General features: G+C 49.2%; 1 protein-coding gene across 1 annotated transcript in view; it reads right to left on the bottom strand.

The window, feature by feature from the left end:
• Positions 1 to 19591, bottom strand: part of LOC137355872 (trypsin inhibitor ClTI-1-like) — a 76748-nt gene that overhangs the window by 1802 nt on the left and 55355 nt on the right. The gene's annotated exons all lie outside the window — the stretch shown is intronic.

Genomic DNA, 19591 nt, shown 5'->3' on the forward strand with positions numbered 1-19591 from the left:
CCAGATAATCTAGTTGAGTGATGTTGGTTCAGTGATAATTATTGGCCCCAGGACACCAGGGAGAACTTCCCTGTTCTTCTTCCAAAACAGGCCGTGGGGTCATTTATGACCACCTGAGAGGGCAACAGGGGGGCCTCGGTTTAAAGCCTCATCCAAAAGATGGCATCTCTGACAGTGCAGCACTCCCTCAGTACTGACCCTCCGACAGTACAGTTCTCCCTCAGTACTGACCCTCTGACAGTGCGGCGCTCCCTCAGTACTGACCCTGCGACAGTGTGGCACTCCTTCAGTACTGACCCTCCGACAGTACAGCCTCTCCCTCAGTACTGACCCTGCGACAGTGTGGCACTCCCTCAGTACTGACCCACTGACAGTACAGCTCTCCCTCAGTACTGACCCTCCGATAGTGCAGCTCTCCCTCAGTACTGACCCTAAGACAGTACAGCTCTCCCTCAGTACTGACCCTCCGACAGTACAGCCTCTCCCTCAGTACTGACCCATTGACAGTACAGCTCTCCCTCAGTACTGACCCTCCGATAGTGCAGATCTCCCTCAGTACTGACCCTGCGACAGTGTGGCACTCCTTCAGTACTGCCCCTCCGACAGTGCGGCCCTCCCTCAGTACTGCCCCTCCGACAGTGTGGCCCTCCCTCAGTACTGACCCTCCGACAGTGCGGCACTCCCTCAGTACTGACCCTCCGACAGTACGGCGCTCCCTCAGTACTGACCCTCCGACAGTACAGCCTCTCCCTCAGTACTGACCCTCTGACAGTACAGCTCTCCCTCAGTACTGACCCTCCGACAGTACAGCTCTCCCTCAGTACTGACCCTCCGACAGTACAGCTCTCCCTCAGTACTGACCCTCTGACAGTACAGCTCTCCCTCAGTCCTGACCCTCTGACAGTACAGCTCTCCCTCAGTACTGACCCTCCGACAGTACAGCCTCTCCCTCAGTACTGACCCTCTGACAGTACAGCTCTCCCTCAGTACTGACCCTCCGATAGTGCAGCTCTCCCACAGTACTGACCCTCCGACAGTACAGCTCTCCCTCAGTACTGCCCCTCCGACAGTGCGGCCCTCCCTCAGTACTGACCCTCCGGCAGTGCGGCACTCCCTCAGTACTGACCCTCCGACAGTGCGGCACTCCCTCAGTACTGACCCTCCGACAGTGCGGCGCTCCCTCAGTACTGACCCTCTGACAGTACAGCTCTCCCTCAGTACTGACCCTCCGATAGTGCAGCTCTCCCTCAGTACGGACCCTCCGACAGTACAGCTCTCCCTCAGTACTGACCCTCCGATAGTGCAGCTCTCCCTCAGTACTGACGCTGCGACAGTGTGGCACTCCTTCAGTACTGCCCCTCCGACAGTGCGGCGCTCCTTCAGTACTGCCCCTCCGACAGTGCGGCCCTCCCTCAGTACTGCCCCTCCGACAGTGCGGCCCTCCCTCAGTACTGACCCTCCGACAGTGCGGCACTCCCTCAGTACTGCCCCTCCGACAGTGCGGCCCTCCTTCAGTACTGACCCTCCGACAGTGCGGCACTCCCTCAGTACTGACCCTCCGACAGTGCGGCACTCCCTCAGTACTGACCCTCCGACAGTGTGGCACTCCCTCAGTACTGACCCTCCGACAGTGCGGCACTCCCTCAGTACTGACCCATCGACAGTGCGGCACTCCCTCAGTACTGACCCTCCGACAGTGCGGCGCTCCCTCAGTACTGACCCTCCGACAGTGCGGCACTCCCTCAGTACTGACCCTCCGACAGTGTGGCACTCGCTCAGTACTGACCCTCCGACAGTGTGGCACTCCCTCAGTACTGACCCTCCGACAGTGTGGCACTCCCTCAGTACTGACCCTCCGACAGTGCGGCGCTCCCTCAGTACTGACCCTCCGACAGTGTGGCACTCGCTCAGTACTGACCCTCCGACAGTGTGGCACTCGTTCAGTACTGACCCTCCGACAGTGTGGCACTCCCTCAGTACTGACCCTCCGACAGTGCGGCGCCACCCGAGTCCTGACAATTTTCACAAGTTAAACCTGATCCTGCTATGTGGGATATTGCTGATGTAGCAAGGTGGATTTCAATCCAGGTTGCTGGTTGTCTGCTCTGCAGTCAGCAGTTTTCCAAGGTGGGATGAGGGACAGGGTTCAGGTGCTGCTCCTTCCTGCCCACAATCAGAGCGCCCTCATTAAAACAATGCTGTAAACGACAATTAGCCTGGCACACATGCAGCATGTTCTACTGGCTGGTTCCATTTGGCCTTGAAGAGGATTTCCATGCCCGATTGTGGATGACCCCCTGTGCCAGACATTAAGTTTCAGCTCACACCCTGGTTACATTCCAGCTGACATTCCTCCCCCAATCAGCAGCATCAGAAACCCCCTATTGCTGCTGCAGAACCCCTGTTTAACAATACATAACCAAAGAAGGCATTACATTTATGTGGCATCTTTCACATCCTCAGGATATTCCAAAGTGCTTCACAGCCAATTAAGAAAAACCATACACCATGCTGAATAGGTTCATGGAATGGTTACAGCACAGAAGGTGGCCATTCGGCCCATGGTATCTGTGCTGGCTCTCTCCAACTGCAACTCACCTAGTCCCACTCTTTCTTTTATTCTTTTGTGGGATCTCGATGTCGCTGGCAAGGCCAGCATTTGTTGCCCATCCCTAACTGCTCTTGACAACTGAGTCGCTTGCCAGGCCATTTCAGAGGGCAGTTAAGAGTCAACCACATTGCTGTGGGTCTGATGTAGGCCAGACCAGGTAAGGATGGCAGATATCCCTCCCTAAAGGACATGAACGAACCAGATGGGTTTTTATGACAATCGATGATAGTTTCCCGGCACCATTACTGAGACTAGCTTTCAATTCCAGATTTTTTATTAGCTAATTGAATTTAAATTCCACCAACTGCTGTGATGGGATTTGAACCCATGTCCCCAGGGCATTAGCCTGGGCCTCTGAATTACTCGTTCAGTGGCATTATCACTGCACCACCATCTCCCCAGTCTCCCTCCTTTTCCCCCCAGCCCTGGATATTTTTTCACTTCAGATAATTATCCAGTTCTCTTTTGAAAGCCATAATTGAACCTGCCTCCACCGCACTCTCAGACAGTGCATTCCAGATCCTAAACACTCACTGAACCTGCCTCCACCGCACTCTCAGACAGTGCATTCCAGATCCGAAACACTCACTGAACCTGCCTCCACCACACTCTCAGACAGTGCACTCCAGATCCTAAACACTCACTGAACCTGCCTCCACCACACTCTCAGACAGTGCATTCCAGATCCTAAACACTCACTGAACCTGCCTCCACCACACTCTCAGACAGTGTATTCCAGATCCTAAACACTCACTGAACCTGCCTCCCCCACACTCTCAGACAGTGCATTCCAGATCCTAAACACTCACTGAACCTGCCTCCACCACACTCTCAGACAGTGCATTCCAGATCCTAAACACACACTGAACCTGCCTCCACCACACTCTCAGACAGTGCATTCCAGATCCTAAACACACACTGAACCTGCCTCCACCACACTCTCAGACAGTGCATTCCAGATGCTAAACACTCACTGAACCTGCCTCCACCGCACTCTCAGACAGTGCATTCCAGATCCTAAACACTCACTGAACCTGCCTCCACCACACTCTCAGACAGTGCATTCCAGATGCTAAACACTCACTGAACCTGCCTCCACCGCACTCTCAGACAGTGCATTCCAGATCCTAAACACTCACTGAACCTGCCTCCACCACACTCTCAGACAGTGCATTCCAGATCCTAAACACACACTGAACCTGCCTCCACCACACTCTCAGACAGTGCTTTCCAGATCCTAAACACACACTGAACCTGCCTCCACCACACTCTCAGACAGTGCATTCCAGATGCTAAACACTCACTGAACCTGCCTCCACCACACTCTCAGACAGTGCTTTCCAGATCCTAAACACACACTGAACCTGCCTCCACCACACTCTCAGACAGTGCATTCCAGATCCTAAACACACACTGAACCTGCCTCCACCACACTCTCAGACAGTGCATTCCAGATCCTAAACACACACTGAACCTGCCTCCACCACACTCTCAGACAGTGCATTCCAGATCCGAAACACTCACTGAACCTGCCTCCACCACACTCTCAGACAGTGCATTCCAGATGCTAAACACTCACTGAACCTGCCTCCACCGCACTCTCAGACAGTGCATTCCAGATCCTAAACACTCACTGAACCTGCCTCCACCACACTCTCAGACAGTGCATTCCAGATCCTAAACACACACTGAACCTGCCTCCACCACACTCTCAGACAGTGCTTTCCAGATCCTAAACACACACTGAACCTGCCTCCACCACACTCTCAGACAGTGCATTCCAGATGCTAAACACTCACTGAACCTGCCTCCACCGCACTCTCAGATACTGCATTCCAGATCCTAAACACTCACTGAACCTGCCTCCACCACACTCTCAGACAGTGCATTCCAGATCCGAAACACTCACTGAACCTGCCTCCACCACACTCTCAAACAGTGCATTCCAGATCCGAAACACTCACTGAACCTGCCTCCACCACACTCTCAGACAGTGCATTCCAGATCCTAAACACTCACTGAACCTGCCTCCACCACACTCTCAGACATTGCATTCCAGATCCTAAACACTCATTGAACCTGCCTCCACCACACTCTCAGACAGTGCATTCCAGATCCTAAACACTCACTGAACCTGCCTCCACCACACTCTCAGACATTGCATTCCAGATCCTAAACACTCACTGAACCTGCCTCCACCACACTCTCAGACAGTGCATTCCAGATCCTAAACACTCACTGAACCTGCCTCCACCACACTCTCAGACATTGCATTCCAGATCCTAAACACTCACTGAACCTGCCTCCACCACACTCTCAGACAGTGCATTCCAGATCCTAAACACTCACTGATCCTGCCTCCATCACACTCTCAGACAGTGCATTCCAGATCCTAAACACTCACTGAACCTGCCTCCACCACACTCTCAGACAGTGCATTCCAGATCCTAAACACTCACTGATCCTGCCTCCATCACACTCTCAGACAGTGCATTCCAGATCCTAAACACTCACTGAACCTGCCTCCACCTCACTCTCAGACAGTGCATTCCAGATCCTAAACGCTCACTGAACCCATATGCTTTATTAACTGCTTTCTCATCCTGCCCTGCCACCTTCAACGATTTGTGCACATATACCCGCAGGTCCCTCTGCTCCTGCACCCCCTTGTATTGTATCCTCTCTCCTCGTTCTTTCTACCAAAATTAATCATTTCACACTTCTCTGCATTAAATTTCATCTGCCCATTTCACCAGCCGTCTATGTCCCCTTGAATTTTATCACTATCCTCCTCACAGTTCACAATATTTCCAAGTTTTGTCTTATCTGCAAATTTTGAAATTGTGCCCTGTACAACAAAGTCTAGCTGATTAATATAGATCAAGAAAAGCAGGGGTCCTGACACTGACCTTAGGGAGCCCCACTATACATCTTCCTCCAGTCCGAAAAACAACATTCTGTTACTCAGCCAATTGCGTATCCATGGGCTTTAACATTGCTGACAAGCCTGTTATGTGGTACTTTATCAAATGCCTTTTGGAAGACCATGTACACCACATCAACAGCATTACCCTCATCAACCCTCTCTGTTACCTCATCAAAAAGCTCAAGCAAATTAGTTAAACACGATTTTCCCTTCACAAATCCATGCTGGCTTTCCTTAACTAATCCATATTTGTCCAAGTGAATGTTAATTTAGTCCCCAGTTATCATTTCTAAGAGATTTCCCACAACCGAGGTTTAACTGAGTGGCCTGTATTTGTTGGGCTTACTCTTACACCATTTTTTTGAACAAAGGTGTAACATTTGCAATTCCCCAGTCCTCTGGCACCACCCCTGTATCTAAGGAGGATTGGAAGATTATGGTCAGTGCCTCTGCAATTTCCACCCTTACTTCCCTCAGTATTCTTGGATTTATCTTATCTAACCCTGTGACTTTTCAACTTTAAGTACAGCCAGCCTAACTATACCAATTCTGATGAAAGGTCACAGACCTGAAACATTGACACTGCTTCTCTCTCCACAGGTAGTGCCAGACTTCCTGAGTATTCCTCGCTCTTTCTGTTTCTATCTAATACCTCCTCTTTATCAATTTTTAGCCCAATGTCTCAACTACCTCCTCTTTCACCATGACTTGGGCGGCATCTTCTTCCTTGGTAAAGACATATGCAAAGTACTCATGTGTAAATCCCCTTTCGGTTTACGACACAGAAAGAGGCCACTTGGCCCATCGTGTCTGCACCGGCCAATAAATGAACCACCCAGTCTAATCCCATCTTCCAGCATTTGGTCCATAGCCCTGCAGGTTACAGCACTTCAGGTGCATATCCAGACTCCTTTTGAATGAGTTGAGGGTCTTTGCCTCTACAACCCTTTCAGGAAGTGAGTTCCAGACCCCCACCACCCTCTGGGTGAAAAAACTTTTCCTCATCTCCCTTCTACTCTTTCTACCAATTACATTAAATCTCTGCCCCCCAGTCACTCACCTCTCTGCTAAGGTAAATAGGCCTTTCCCATCCACTCTATCCAGGCCCTTCACAATTTTGTACATTTCAATCAGATCTCCCCTTAGCCTTCTCTGTCCCAAGTATAACAACCCCAGCCTATCCAATCTTTCCTCATGGCTGCATTTTTCCAGTCCCAGCAACATCCTCATAAATCTCCTCTGTACCCTCTCTAGTACAATTCCATCCTTTCTGTAATGAGGTGACCAGAACTGCACACAGTACTCAAGTTGTGGCCTAACCAATGAGTTATACAGTTTCAGCATAACCTCTCTGCTCTTGTATTCTATACCTCGGCTAATAAAGGAAGGGATTCCATATGCCTTCTTAACCACCTTATCAACATGTCCTGTTACCTTCAGAGATCTGTGGACATTCACTCCAAGGTCCCTCACTTCCTCTACACTTCTCAGTACTTCCCCATTAATCGTGTATTCCTTTGCCTTGTTTGACCTCCCCAAATGCATCACCTCACACTTCTCCAGGTTGAATTCCATTTGCCACTTTTCTGCCCATCTGACCATCCATCGATATCTTCCTGCAGCCTACAGCTATCCTCCTCACTGTCTACCACATGGCCAATCTTTCTGTCGTCTGCAAACTTCTTGATCATGCCCCCTACATTTTCATACGCACCCTTTTTCTGCTTTATCTTACTCTCTATCACTGTCAGCATCCAGAGAGCTCTGGATTTGTTTGTTTTACCTTTTCCCCCTTGCAGGAATGCACCCTGACTACCCGACCTATTTCCTCTTTGATGGCAACCCATTGTTCTGTTATGGTTTTGCCGGCCAATCTTTGATTCCAATTTCCCTGGGCCAGATCTGTTCTCACCCCCTTGAACTTGGCCCTCCCCTAAATAATATTTTTACTTTGGATTGCTCCTCGACAGAATTCTATTCTTCAAGTTATCAGCCAAAAAATTTCAATCACGGGTAGTTTTAAATTAATTTTAAAATGTTTCCAGTACCACAATTCCTTTATAATACAAAGTCGCAAAATACATTTGGTCAGATTTTCAAAGAAAATCCCTTCCTGAACAGCGATGTTTAATATCGAGTTATAAACATCACTTACCAGTGAAAGCAAGGACTACAACAGCAGTGATCGCACACGCATTGTCCATCATTCTGAAATTTCTGGGTGTGAGTTAGATCGTTTGTTGATAACAGTATTTATATGGCCACACATCCTGTTCTGCTGGTCACGGATCAGAAGTCACGCCAATGTTACACTCATTCAGTGAAAAAGGTTTTCAATATTTTTTTTTGGGGAAGAATGGTTCTCGGTACATTAACATTCAAATGGATCAAGCAGGTATTTGGCCGAATCCCCAATCATTGAGGAATGTTCGGCTTATCTCTGGCACCTGCATTTTCCTACCCAGATTTAAGTACTGCAAGCCTATCTGCGCTGGTGATAAAAGTTCTACACAGCATCAGTTGCAAATGTTGGGGATTATTCTGCAGTCAGGAGAAGGCAGAATATTGGGGTGAAACCCCAATCGTGAAAGTAGTTAAAAGCCTAAAGATCAAGAGGGCAGTAGCAACAGAGGTTGCAGATGATTTATGCCAGCCTCTGGAGCTTGGGAAAATATAATGGAAGAAAACCCTCGCCTGTCATACACACCTGTCATTGTACGAACCCACTCAGTTTCTTTTCCACTTAAGTGGATAGAATTTTACCCCAATAATCCCCAAAAAGAAAATTATTGCAGATACTGGGAATCTGAATGAAAGGTGATCAAAGGCAGAAACACTCAGTAGGCCAGGCAGCGTCTGTGGAGAGTGGGAGGCAGGGTTAGCATTTCAGGTCTGTGTTCTGTGGAAGGGTCATAGGCCTGTAATGTTAACCCGACCTCCCCGTAATTCCTATCATTGAAATTCAATATCGATAGAGGCGTAAATCGGGTTGAAGCAAATGGTCTGTCTGTTACCCACCCCATCTGGTTTTCTTTCCTACTGAAGCCAGGGGAGAGGAGGATTTGGTGGCATGCATAACAGACGGCTTATTGTCTACCACCTGTTTTGTGCCCTATTGAACTTGAATTTCACTCTTTATTAGATTCATCCCATTTTCTCTTTTTTATTTCCTATTTTTCTGTTTTCCCAGCAATGTTGTATTTACCCATTCTCAGCCAAAGCCTATACTGTTCTCTGCAATGTCCTGTTGGCCCAGTACGAACTATAGCTGGTACATTGTGCTCAGGGCACACTCCTGTTTGTTGACCCAAGGACAGCTATAAAGTTTATGCACCTGAAAAGCATAAAGGTAAGGTTTATTGAGGAAAGGTGACACCTGTCATAGAAATGTGTCTGACTGAATGCCATAAACACCGAGAAATTACATGGATCTTTAGGTAATATAATTGGGGTTCAATTTAATATAGTTGACTGTGCACTGGCAAATGCTTCTGATAGTAGCACAAAAGCAGCCATAAGAAAATCTCTGCCCATTTTTCCAACTGGGGCTCACATCAATTTTACGAGCTTAACGAATTGAAAAATCTGCCCAACAATGTTTGACTGCCAGGCCAGGGAGACCCGAGAAAGTGCCAACACTGCCCAAGTGAGATTTCACACCAGCATTTTGTTTTCTGCACGGCTTTAAGGCAAGGCTGACGTTACTGACAGACAGAAAAATAAAATCACCGCTATTTTAAAAACAACTATTACTGATTACACCCGGTTAACAAAATGTTCCCCTACCCAAAGATTGCACACAACAGTTTCCTTACCATGGAATTATACAGCACAAAAGGAGGCCATTTGGCCCATTCTGTCTGTTCCATCTCTTTGAAAGAGCTATCCAATTCCTCCCACTCCCCCTACCCTTTCCCCATATTGCAAGTTATTATTCCATCTGCTACTACACCCTCGCCCCCAATCTTTTTTGTTTCGTTTCATTTCGAGATATAGCACTGAAACGGGCCCTTCGGCCCACCGAGTCTGTGCCGACCATCAACCACCCATTTATACTAATCCCATATTCCTATCGCATCCCCACCTTCCCCTACCACCTACCTACACTAGGGGCAATTTACAATGGCCAATTTACCTATCAACCTGCAAGTCTTTTGGCTGTGGGAGGAAACCGGAGCACCCGGAGAAAACCCACGCGGTCACAGGGAGAACTTGCAAACTCCGCACAGGCAGTACCCAGAATTGAACTCGTGTCGCTGGAGCTGTGAGGCTGCGGTGCTAACCACTGCGCCGCCCACTCAATCTGGTTGTGCATTCCGGATAAAAGCTCGCTATGTAAAAAAAAAATTCCCTCATGTCACCTTGGTGTTTTTGCCAACAACCTTAAATCTGTGTCCTCTGGTTACCAGTCCTTCTGTCACTGGAAACAGTTTCTCCTTGTATACTCCAGCCAAACCCTCCACGATCCTTTCTGCTTTTACACTCAGAGACAGCAGTGATAGAATTTCAAGCACAGGCACTAAAAGGCCATTGTCCTCCATTTACCCCAGGGTCCTCATAGCTCTCAAGTGATTATGCAGCAAAGATTGACTGAGTTATTTAAATATTGTGCGGAAAGAATTGGTCTAGTCACTAAGTATAATAATTATATTCAAAATGAAAACATACTGATGCTACTATGTACAGCAATTGGGTCAATTTTGCCCTGGGTTACGAACTCCAATTTAACATATTACATCATATGGCCTCTCACCTCCAACCGCCCAAACAGCTTCTTCCTCATCTCCAGTACTTTCATAACGAATAAACAAAAGTGGTCAAAATAAAATGGGGGAAAAAATGCACCATTTCGATTAATTGCCCCTGTGGCGCTACAGTGTCCGGGGGATTAGACTTCAATTCCCAGGACAATCCTGCAGGGCTGGCAACCTTAATTTCCCCCTCCCCCATATCACTCTCTATCTCTTATCCTCCAACTAATCTGCTTGCTGCTCTGTGAGGCTGTGCTAAGTCCCATTCTTTGATTGACTGAATCATGATTAGCCCCCCCCCCCCCCCCTCCGACCTCCTTGCACCACTGACTTACTGAAACCTTTCCTTCTTGGCATTGTGACAGGATGACCAAATCAAAGCTCCTCTGAGGACACTGATTTTGTCATGATCCTGTCTTTTTTTTCCCGAGAAATATGCAGTGTGGTCTTTAAGACAGCAAAGGATCAGTACTGCTTTAAGAACAAGCATGCCTCAGGAGTTACCGAGAAGGTGCATCCTGGTTGCCGTTGATACAGCCACTCAGAAACTGAGGATCAATACAATGTTGCGATTAACTTTTAAACTGACATTTTATCTGAGACACTGTTCTAACAGACAGACAGCTGGGCAGGCACGAATTGAACAGAGATCACTCTTAATTTAAACTGAACGAGAGAATTTAAACTGTGACATTTTGAAAAATTAGCCTTCAAAATTCTACAGCCAGATTGATTCTATTAAAAGTGGTTGCGAGTTTGTGATCTGCTTTGGTCATCGCTGGAAGAAAGAGAAGTTTGAAACTTCGGGTGTCAGATTGTTTTCCTTTCCTCATTGGACCCTGTAAGATTGCGAGTGGACTTTAACTAGAGGATTGTTCTTCGGGAAGTGTAAATCTGCAAGGACGCTAATTTTTCTATTTTAAATGTTTTTAACTTACTCGTGTTTAAGAATTTAGTTTTTTCTAATAAACAGTTAATTTGTTGATCTAAAGACACCTGGTTTGGTTTGTCTCATTCAGGTGTTAATAGATAGTTCAATTCAGCTGTGATTTTCTTTAATTTGGAAAGTTTAAAGTGATACGTTAGGCGATCTCTGGAGTGACGGGACTGAATTGACAGTGTGTTGCTCCCACTGCAATCAGAATCATATATTTTGATTGGGGGCTTTGTCTTGAGCAGTCGTGTCGTAACAATTTAAACAGCTTGGAGACCCCATCCAGCACTGCCTGCTTCCTGCTCTGTTACATCATTGCACTGTTCCTCCTCCCCCCCCTCTGCATTCTATGATGTAAGACTCCATCACCCAGCATCTCTTAGCTTTTCCTGTTCTGTTACTCTAACAACAGAATGTTATGAGGTTCTTTTGCCCTTTTCATCTGAGATGGGATCCCAGTATGGTTGTGTCAGTTCAATCTTTATTAGATTTGTCTGATTAAGGTAAGTTACCTTTGCTTTACTTTCAGAATATTGACAATTTAAAACAGAATCCTTACCAAAAATGAATGTTTTAACAGGCTCAAAGGGTCCGAGTCACAGCTGGAATCACAGTATGGTTCACTCCATTTCATTGTATGTGTAAACAACAATAGAGAAAAAGGCAGACCCTGGCTTTTTAAAATTCATTCTTCGGACATGCCCATTTATTGAGCATCCCTAGTTGAGAATATGGCGGTGGGCCTTCTTCCTGAACCGCTGCAGTCTGTCTTGTGAAGGTGTTAGGCAGGGATTTCCAGGACTTTGACCCAGCAACAATGACAGTACAGTGATACCTTCCCAAGTCAGGATGATGTGTGACTTGGAAGGGAACTTGGAGATGACGGTGATCTCATGTACCTGCTGCCCATGTCCTTCTAAGTGGTCAGGGTCACGGGTTACTACTCACCTGCTTTACTTCCAAGGTGTGACTTTGAAACTGCCGAGACTCCCATGGGCTCTCTCACAGCCGGCTGCAAGACTGTTAAATAAGTTTCTCAGAGCACATACCACTCAATCCTCAAATCATTCTTTCAAAAATAATTCTTTGTTACATTACTACAAATTATTTTCAGAACATGACTTATGATGTTACAAACAGGAATACTGGGAAATGCAACTGTATAAACACAGCCAACGTTCAACCATTTGACTGACGTTTAGCAGCTTCACAATGAAGATGGGCAGAGTGCTTCTCGTCACTGCGACTGTGGTTCTTGCTTCTGTCGGTGAGCAATGTTGCTGGTTATGTTTGCAATTTTTGTGCTTAGTTAGAGACATATACACTGTTCCCCCCACCCACCACCCTTCCCCCCAGCACTGTAATACATCCTTTAGAAGCACAGAGCGTTAACCATGAAGGGTATGGAATAGAGTTGAGGGATTATGCTACACCATGTAAGCAGTGCCTCCCAATTACCATGAGAGTGGGGCAAGCCCGCTATACGCACTGGAATTTCTTCCATAGTGTACCTTATCACACACCATCAGTCCTCCTGATTGGTTACAAGGAATTTTTAAATTATTATAAGATGAACAATGTGCCCAAGACTCAACACATTGTACAATCCAGATGTCATGCGCAATTTTGGAAGCAGTTCAAAAAGACACTATATAATACAGAACAATATTTTATTGGATGGGTCCAGTGTCTGCATTGACAACGTGTTGTACTGAAGAAATCCTAGATCTGAGCAGTCTTGAGTAGAATGTTATCGCAGAGGACTGGACTGGGGAACGTTCAACCCTTAGCTAATGACCAAGATACCAAAGGGTTGTTATTTGAGACAATCAATATCCTTTTCTTTATCTTTTTTTTAAAAATCCTTATTTTCTTGGTGATTCATTCAACTGCTAGATGTCAGTTAGAATCCTCTTAACCATTAAGAGCCCTTCTCCTGCTCAATAATGAACTGCCTACAAGCAGTTAGGTGGAGATAATGTGTCTTCTTTAACGATTTCTGTGTTCTCCTATTTCAGATCTAGCCAAGATTCGGAATTCCAAAAGCAAACAGGTGAAGGCCTAATTTTAATGCTGCTTGTGGTTGTTGACTTGTCCTTGTTGTTTTAATATTACAGAGAGTAGGTGCACCACACAGTTTAGTATTGATCGTTATAGACCAGTAGGTCCCAGGTCCAATTCTCAGTCTGTGCTGTGATCGGGGCCCTGGTGTAGGATGGGGAGAATGCAAAAGGGATTCTGTTTTTGATCGCTATCCAGTGATTCATGCTGGAAGGTGGAAGTCGTGTAAGGTCAGGACTGAGTTGTGACCATTGTGATTCCATGCTCAAATTCCCCACAAACACTCACTGATTCCTATCTAACTGAGAAACCTGGTGGAATGGCCATAATGCAGAACAAGGCCACGTTTGACAAGATATGCCAGGAAGTAATCATTAGGCAATGTCACACTCAGGTGTTACAAGCCTGTAGAAGAAAAGACCGATAGATAAGGGGCAGAACTTTCACCCGCATATGGGAGTGTATATGGAGGTGGGCGGCGTGGAAATTAGCGCGGCCAGGCGTCATGTCAGTTCGCCATCGCTGTTCTGACTGCTGACGATATTACTCAGGAGGGTGGAAGGTAGGACCTGATTCAGATTATTGACCAATTGAGCTTGTTAATAAGCTTGTTGTCAGCTCATCGAGGGCCAGTTGGAATTGTTGTGTGGACACTTGGATTTCAGGAACAATCCAAGTGGAAAAGGGGGCAACGTAGCGGGGAGCCAGTCATGGTCGTGCACTGCAATTAAGTAGCCACTAATAGGGTACAGGCTCAGAGGGCTGTTCACCATTGGGTGAGCAGAGTTAGTGGAGCTCGTGGTGTGTGTGCGCTCGGTCACTGGAGTGGGTTGTGACTCTCCAGTGATCACAGGGCCATCAGAGAGGGGCTCCACTCAGCATTGTGAATGCAGCTGACTGCAGACAAGATAACAGCTGGACATGGAATTAAGGTACTCGAAGATAGGGTCAAGTAGCGATGAGGAGCAACATCCTTCGGAGCAGATACAGAGCCCTGAGCATGAGGAGAGCAGAGGACTGGAAGGAGGGGCAGGAAGGTAACAAAGGCATTGAGTATACTGCCAAAGAAGCTACCTGAACATGTCAGAGAATCATGCAGGAGACCGTGCCTGTCTAGCCAGAGGGTTATTAATCATGCAGGAGACCGTGCCTGTCTAGCCAGAGGGTTATTAATCATGCAGGAGACCGTGCCTGTCTAGCCAGAGGGTTATTAAGATTTGTGCTCTTGAGGAAGGCCTCCGATGTCGTAGTACTGCTCACCATTAAAATCATTGTGGCCTTGAACTTCTTCACCTCTGGCTCATTCTAAGGATGAGCAGTGGACCTTGGTGGCGTCTCTCAAATGGCAGCACATCATTGCATCTTGAAGGTCACTGATGCCCTATTTGGGAGAGTTGGGCAGTATATATAATTTCAAACAGATGGGGCCTCACAAGCCCAAAGGGCAGTGGGCTACACCTCCATCGTTGTTTTCCCATAGATGCAGGGTATCATGGATTGCACCCATGTGGCCATCAAGGCACCAAGGGAATGGCCAGTGAGATTCATCACCAGGAAGGGCTTCCACTCCCTAATCATTCAGCTGTGCTGTGACCACAACATGCATGTGTGCACTTGCTATCCTGGCAGCTGCCATGACACCTTCACGCTCCAGCAGTCGAGGCTGCTGCAGCTTTTCATGTCACCAGCCAAACTTCACGGATGGATTCTAGGGGACAAGGGGTATTCCTTGAAGAGATGGCTCCTCACCCCTTTTTGTGACCCTGATATGGAGGCAAAGAGGCACTACAACCAAAGCCATCTGCTCACAAGGATCACCGTCAAGCAGGCCATCGGGCTTAGGATGTGGTTTCAGTGCCTGGAGCGGTTGGGCGGTGCCCTGCAGTATACTCCTGCAAGGGTCTTGTGCATTGTGGTGGTCTGCTGTGCTCTCCATAACTTGGCCCTCCAGAGAGAAGTGGACCTTGAAGAGGGTAAGATAGTAGATTGACAAAATCATTGCAGGAGGAGGAAGAGGGGGAGGAAAAAGATGCAGAGCAGGGAGGTGGCCATGTTGAACAGGGAGGTGGCCTTGGCTGGCTCAGGAGTCAAAGCTCTCACCAGGAGGGTATCAATGGCAGGGCAGATCTGATCCAGGCATGTTTCAGGAGGACTGCACGCTCTGGAACTCACCTTGATCTGTGTGTGAAAACACAACCTGAAATAGATCCACTCTTTCCACCAATACATGGTGCATATCGTCCAGCAGTCTCAGTCACCCTGTTCAAAGATCACGACTTCCCTTCACCACCACTTCCCTCTTTTTACAGTTATACCATTAAAGAATGGAAGCTCACAAGTCTGGGATCATGGCTCAACATTTCCAGTGTTATTAACAAGGGAAATAAACCCCAGTGAACCATTCAGTGCTCTGTCCAAAGCAGTGGCCTCCACACTCGGCCACTTCTTAACAGTGCTCGCCTTGTGGCCTTGGATTAAAGCCTGGCTCGGGTATAAAATTAAAACCCGACCTGGGCCCGATCTGACAGCAGCCAACCAGATCCCGACCTGGGCCCGATCCGACAGCAGCCAACCCGAACCCGACCTGGGCCCGATCCGACATCAGCCAACCAGAACCCGACCTGGACCCGATCTGACAGCAGCCAACCAGATCCCGACCTGGGCCCGATCCGACAGCAGCCAACCAGAACCCGACCTGGGCCCGATCCGACATCAGCCAACCAGAACCCGACCTGGACCCGATCTGACAGCAGCCAACCTGAACCCGACCTGGGCCCGATCCAACATCAGCCAACCCGAACCCGACCTGGGCCCGATCTGACAGCAGCCAACCTGAACCCGACCTGGGCCCGATCCAACATCAGCCAACCCGAACCCGACCTGGGCCCGATCTGACAGCAGCCAACTGGAACCCGACCTGGACCCGATCTGACAGCAGCCAACCCGAACCCGACCTGGGCCCGATCTGACAGCAGCCAACCGGAACCCGACCTGGACCCGATCTGACAGCAGCCAACCCGAACCCGACCTGGGCCCGATCTGACAGCAGCCAACCGGAACCCGACCTGGGCCCGATCCAACATCAGCCAACCCGAACCCGACATGGGCCCGATCTGACAGCAGCCAACCGGAACCCGACCTGGACCCGATCTGACAGCAGCCAACCCGAACCCGACCTGGGCCCGATCTGACAGCAGCCAACCGGAACCCGACCTGGACCCGATCTGACAGCAGCCAACCCGAACCCGACCTGGGCCCGATCTGACAGCAGCCAACCGGAACCCGACCTGGACCCGATCTGACAGCAGCCAACCCGAACCCGACCTGGGCCCGATCTGACAGCAGCCAACCGGAACCCGACCTGGACCCGATCTGACAGCAGCCAACCCGAACCCGACCTGGGCCCGATCTGACAGCAGCCAACCGGAACCCGACCTGGACCCGATCTGACAGCAGCCAACCGGAACCCGACCTGGGCCCGATCTGACAGCAGCCAACCGGAACCCGACCTGGGCCCAATCTGACAGCAGCCAACCGGAACCCGACCTGGGCCCGATCTGACAGCAGCCAACCGGAACCCGACCTGGGCCCAATCTGACATCAGCCAACCCGAACCCGACCTGGACCCGATCTGACAGCAGCCAACCGGAACCCGACCTGGACCCGATCTGACAGCAGCCAACCGGAACCCGACCTGGACCCGATCCGACATCAGCCAAACTGAACCCGACCTGGGCCCGATCCGACAGCAGCCAACCAGATCCCTACCTGGACCCGATCCGACAGCAGCCAACAGGAACCCAACCTGGACCCGATCCGACAGCAGCCAACCGGAACCCGACCTGGACCCGATCCGACATCAGCCAAACTGAACCCGACCTGGGCCCGATCCGACAGCAGCCAACCAGATCCCTACCTGGACCCGATCCGACAGCAGCCAACAGGAACCCAACCTGGACCCGATCCGACAGCAGCCAACCGGAACCCGACCTGGGCCCAATCCGACAGCAGCCAACCGGAACCCGACCTGGGCCCAATCCGACAGCAGCCAAACTGAACCCGACCTGGATCCGATCCAACATCAGCCAACCGGAACCCGACCTGGGCCCAATCCGACAGCAGCCAACCGGAACCCGACCTGGGCCCAATCCGACAGCAGCCAAACTGAACCCGACCTGGATCCGATCCAACATCAGCCAACCGGAACCCGACCTGGGTCCGAGACCTTTAATTATTTTAAATGCCCAACCCGACCCGAAAATAACAAACGTATAACAAACAGTGGCACAGTGGTTAGCACCGCAGTCTCACAGCTCCAGGGACCCGGGTTCACATCTGGGTACTGCCGGTGCGGAGTTTGCAAGTTCTCCCTGTGACCGTGTGGGTTTCCACCGGGTGCTCCAGTTTCCTCCCACAGCCAAAGACTTGCAAGTGATAGGTAAATTGACCATTGTAAATTGCCCCTAGTTTAGGTAGGTGATAGGGATTATGGGATTACTGTCGGGTTAGTATAAATGGGTGGTTTTTGGTCGGCACAGACTCAGTGGGCTGAAGGGCCTGTTTCAGTGCTGTATCTGTAAATAAAATAAAATAAATAAAAAAATATATATATTTTTGAAACAGAAAAAGATCATAGACTAAAACAAAAACAATACAAAACAGTACAGTAGAGCCGGATGACCCGAGCCCGAATGTTGGACACCGAATACAGAGCCGATCCGACCCGAACCCGACACATGTAGTCGGGTTTGGGTCGGGGAGCCAGGCCTTACCTTGGATAAGGTGGAGGCAGCTGCTCACATGTGTCTTATTGCGTCGTAGATACACATGGCGGTCGTTCTCATCGTGGAGGTTTCAGTGAAGGCACCTCCAGAGGCTGCTGCACTGACGTCAATTCAAGGGCAGCTTCTATCTCAGGGCCTTGCTGCATCGATGGTCCCTCAGTCAGAAGGGCCGTGGAGGCTGATGATGATGTGCACCGTGAGGGGTAACATCCTCATTCTCATCGGTGACTGCCTCAACCCTTGGATTGCGCTCTAGCTTGCTGGATAAGACCACCAATTGGGGTGCAACCCATATCCACTCCATCTGGTTACCCTGGTGATTCCCATTGCTGTCTCCTCCATAGCTATGAGGATGGCAAGCTGGGGCACTCCTCCTCCTGTGAATTCTGCGCCGTCTCCTACCAGGGGGAGGGAGAAAGAGAGATAAGCGACTGCTGGCTTCTCTCACCAAGGCCAGTGGCTCATTTAAATAAGAAACCTGCTGCCAGGTTATCACCAGTACTAGGGCTCTGTTCCTTGGTGACAGGACATTAATTACCCTGCTCACACCACGCATCCTTAGGCTGCTCGGCTGCTGGTGGCTGCAGACCTGGAGGCCTGTCAAGTGTGTGTCGCGTTGCACTGACCTTGCCAGAGTGAAGAGGATCATTAAACTTCTTGCAGTACTGCACCCAGGTCCTCCAGACAACACTTCAGCGACTGACATGGTCTGGCACCTCCAGCCAGGCCTGCTTTGTTCAGCTCGGTAGCCTTCTCCTTGCACTCTCCGGGAACAAGACCTCTCATGTACTGTCCCCAACAGGACTTGGAGGGCTGTATCAGAAAACTGTGGGGCAGCTCCGCCCCGGGTACCAGGTCTCTGCCTCTCCTCCTGCTAGTGTCGAGCTTCCCACAGTAATCACTGCCATCGTGCTTTTAAATCCGGCCTGCACTTTACAAGTCCCACCTCCTTCCTCTGCCCTCTGTTGGTAACTGGCCGCCAAAGCCACCCTCTAGCCCATTAGCAACTGACCGCAGGCTGTGACTACTCAGCTGCGGTGGGGGTTCAGGACCCGGAAATGGTTCCAACATCGGGTTTCCTGAGTTTGCAGCAACACTCTCTGGCGAATGCACCAAAACCCCTTCAAAAACACTCCAAATTACTTTCAGACATTTCCCAACGGAAAAAGTTCCAAATATTTAACATCTGCAATCAGGGTGCTTTGCCCTTTAAATAACGTTACAATCTTGCTGCTTCACATGACTTTTGTCAAGAGTGATCAACACGGGCGTTGCCAGGACCTACACTGTCCAAATTTGGAATCCCAGTGTCACATCTGCCAGTTGCGATGTGTGACATCTCAATAGCATCAATTTAACATGTTCAGACGCAGAACTACACAATTGAATCTTGCACCTAGAGTCTTAATATAAATGTGTTCATTTCCCCATTTGCAGCCACACTGTGAAGATTATCCTGACGCCCCTTACTGTACGAGGGAATACATTCCAATTTGTGACGTGAATGGAAGGACGTTTCCGAAC

The sequence above is a fragment of the Heterodontus francisci genome, chromosome 44 (genome assembly GCF_036365525.1).
Source record: "Heterodontus francisci isolate sHetFra1 chromosome 44, sHetFra1.hap1, whole genome shotgun sequence".
Taxonomy (NCBI): domain Eukaryota; kingdom Metazoa; phylum Chordata; class Chondrichthyes; order Heterodontiformes; family Heterodontidae; genus Heterodontus; species Heterodontus francisci.